The sequence below is a fragment of the Tupaia chinensis genome, unplaced genomic scaffold (genome assembly GCF_000334495.1).
Source record: "Tupaia chinensis unplaced genomic scaffold, TupChi_1.0 Scaffold145202_1, whole genome shotgun sequence".
Classification (NCBI taxonomy): Eukaryota; Metazoa; Chordata; class Mammalia; order Scandentia; family Tupaiidae; genus Tupaia; species Tupaia belangeri.
The window spans coordinates 186,865-190,318 of NW_006205062.1; the positions used below are offsets into that span (position 1 = coordinate 186,865).

The 3,454-nt window shown below is 44.8% G+C and overlaps 1 pseudogene; it reads left to right on the plus strand.

Annotated features, from left to right (window-relative positions):
• Positions 1–2,987, plus strand: part of LOC102498914 (ferritin heavy chain pseudogene) — a 44,298-nt pseudogene extending 41,311 nt beyond the window's left edge.
• The last annotated feature ends 467 nt before the right edge of the window (positions 2,988–3,454 follow it).

Sequence of the window (3,454 nt, forward strand, 5' to 3'; positions counted from 1 at the left end):
TTTCTGGCTCCCTGGTGAGCACACGCATCCTATAGCAAAAAACAAAACAAAACAAAACAAAAACAAAACAGCTTCCATAGAAACCCAGGCACACTCAAATAAAGTTCAAGAATGGGGTCAATGAAATTGAAGCACTAAAGAAGGACCTCTACTTGAGGCCAGCAAGTAGTGTAGTGGTTAAGTTGCTGCACTCCCACATGGCCAATCATGGTTTGAGTCCTGGACTTGAAACTCATGCTAGGTCTATGTGTGTGCATGCTCAAAATCTCAAGATGAGAGAATAGCGGAGAAGGGATTGTGGTGTGGCTGTCCCCCTGGGGGGATAATTTCTCACTTTCCCTCTCTCCATCTCTCTCTGTCTCTCCAGTGAGCACAAGGGCTTTGTAGCAAAAATCTTTCCCCCATAAAAAGAAGGACCTCAGTCAATTTTAAAATTAGAGTTACTCCTTGAATAGCAGATCTGTCTGCCTTCCCCCCAGAAAACCCTCCTCTAGAAGCATTTGACATCCTCTTCCCCTAATACTACACTCCAAAGACAGTGCATCATTTATCACAAAGGGGTCCAAAATCAGAGCAGGATTTGAGAGAACTGCAGAACTTCACAATGGAAGAGAAACAAAATAGAAAGAAACGTCTACATAGAAGAGAAAGCTACTAAAGTCTTTCAGTGCTGGAGAAATACTATGCTCTTGGCTTTCAGGTAGTTCCTAACCTCCCTGTAAGCTGCATACCTTGAATCTCCAAAGGAGACAATTCCTTAATTGCTGCATTCTGCCCTCCCATTTGCAGTAGAAGCCTATTAGTGAAAATGACATGACAACTGCAGATCACAACTATGCTAATTACCTAAGCCAGTCAAACTAGTCCTTTTTTCCCAATTATGAATGGACAAAAGTTTGCCTGATATTTGAAAGAAATGATATAGAAGATAACATTTAACAAATAGAACTAATACTGGAGGGGGAAAAAACAGATATAATAAAACAGAAAACAGAAGAGAACATTACTAAAAAAAATGCCTATTGTCGAAATCTTAAGGAAGACAATAGATTTATAAAACGAGAACAGGCTGTTACAGAAGGGAACAATTACAGGACAATAGAAAGTCCTTGGACACAAGAAATGTTATTGCAAAATTAAAACCTCAATGTAGACCATAGGTGCAGAGTCACTGAGGTGTATGATGGAACACAGTGCTCAAGCCCCACCAGCACCCCACTGACCCCTGACCCTCTCACACATTTTCAAGATCTTAAGTATTGAAAAAAAAATTAGTCAAGAATAATTAAAACATGATAATAAACGTCAAAAATGGTTCATTAGAGGCCAGACAGCACAAAGTCTCCACAACAACTGATAGAACTAAACACTCACTCACCCCTCTGCTGTCTTCCCTGACAGTGCAAGTGAAAGTCCTTCGACACTAGAAATGTTATTTTTTTTAATTATTATTATTTTTTTGAGAAGTTTTTGTCATAGGGCGCATGTGCTCGCCAGGCAGACAGAGAAACACAGAGAGACAGAAAGTGAGAAATCACCCCCCAGGGGGGATGGCCACATCACAATCCCTTCTCCTCCATTCTCCACTTGGGATCTTGGGCACGCACGCACACACGCCCGGTGTGAGTTTTAAGCCACCGGGTCCAGGACTCAAACCGTGGTCGACTACATGGGAGTCCAGCGACATAGCCATTACGCTAACTGCTGGTCCCAACATTAGAAATGTTATTAAAAACTAAATCTCAATACAGGCCAGATAGCACCAAGATTGGATGGAACTAAGTGTTCATGTCCCAGTCTCCCAAGACTTCCACTTGACCTGCTGACTTACTGACTTCCTGACTGATCTTCCTATAAGGATAACATTACTTACTTCAGGTCTGTGACAGGACACTTGCCATCTTCTGGCAGTTGCCTGGCTCAAAGCCTACCTTTAGCTGGCTCTCTCCTCTGTGGCGAGCACTGCATACGAAAGCCATCTTGAGCTATCTGCCATCTTGAGCTATCCACCATCTTGGAAACCATTAGGCTTCACTTCCTCACTGAGCAAACCATCTCTCAGAAATCATGTGACCAACTGTTCTCCCCAGAAGTGGTTAGGTTTCTAGGCAACAGGAGAGATCCACCCACATCAATGATTGGTTCATGCTGTTCTATCTCATTTGCATTTCAGGCAGCCAATTGGTGCCCACTAGCTGTATATAACTCGCCATTTTTCCTGAATATGACGTAAGAAGACGACTTGATCACCACCTCGTATGTTGGGTGCGTGTGTTTGTCCCATCTCTCACTCCCTCCCCCAGGGAACCTGTTCGACTGTCCCACGGGTTGGGACACTCCTCACCCACCCTGGGTGTGCCCCGAGGCTCCCCAGTGTCCCTGTCACTGACCTGGCCATTGCCTGCTGCACTCCACAAGCATGGACTCCACCTGCAAGATCGGATTCACCTCCTTTCTGCTGCTCTACATGACAACCTCCAACCAGTCCTTGCAGGCATGTCAGAACTACCAATAACCACATCAACCTGGAGCTCTATGCCTCCTACGTGTACCTGTCCATGGTCTTCTACTTTGAGCGCGATGACGTGGCCCTGAAGCACTTCGCCCAGTACTTCCTGCACCTGTCGTACAAGGAGACAGAGCAGGTCCAGAAGCTGATGAACTGCAGGATCCAGCATGGCAGCCAATTCCACCTGCCTGACATCATGAAGCCAGATCTCAATGACTGGGAGGATGGGCTCCAAGATGTGGAATTCACCTTGCACCTAGAGAGCAATCAACCAGAACCTCCAGAAGCTGTTCTGGTTGGCCTCTGACAAGAGTGACACATATCTCTGTTCCTAGAACACTATCTGCACCACCAGGTCAAAGCCATAAAGGAGCTGAGTGGCCATGTGACCGACCTGCACAAGACAGAGGCCTCAGATGCTGTCATGGTGGAGTATCTCTTTGACAAGCTCACCTTGGGCACCAGGAACAAGAACTAAGCTAAGACTATTCCCCAGCTTCTGCATAGCTTCTCAGGTCACCAGCTCAAGCATGCATGCTGCAAAACATTCAGTTGGGATTTTTCCTCTCAGTTTTACCATTGCTTCCAATAAAATTATTTGGATTTAAATAAATAAAGGTGTCCAGTAATTTGTGTGTGCAAAAGCTCACCTTTTAAAAATGAGGGAAAATTGGGGCTGGCAAGTGGCATGGTGGTTAAGGGCATTGGATTCCCACATGGCTGACCATGGTTTGAGTTGCGGACCTGGAGGCTTGACTTCTCTTTCTCTCTGTCTCTCTCTCTGGTCAAATTAAAATAATTAAAGTTCAATACAATAATTTTTTTTTAATGAGGTAAAATCTCCATGCAGGCTTAAAAAGGGTATCCATGGGTCTTTCTACCCACCCATGCCCCTTCAAAATGCAGTTCAGGATCTGCATGGATGGAGGGGAAAGGCATTTCAGA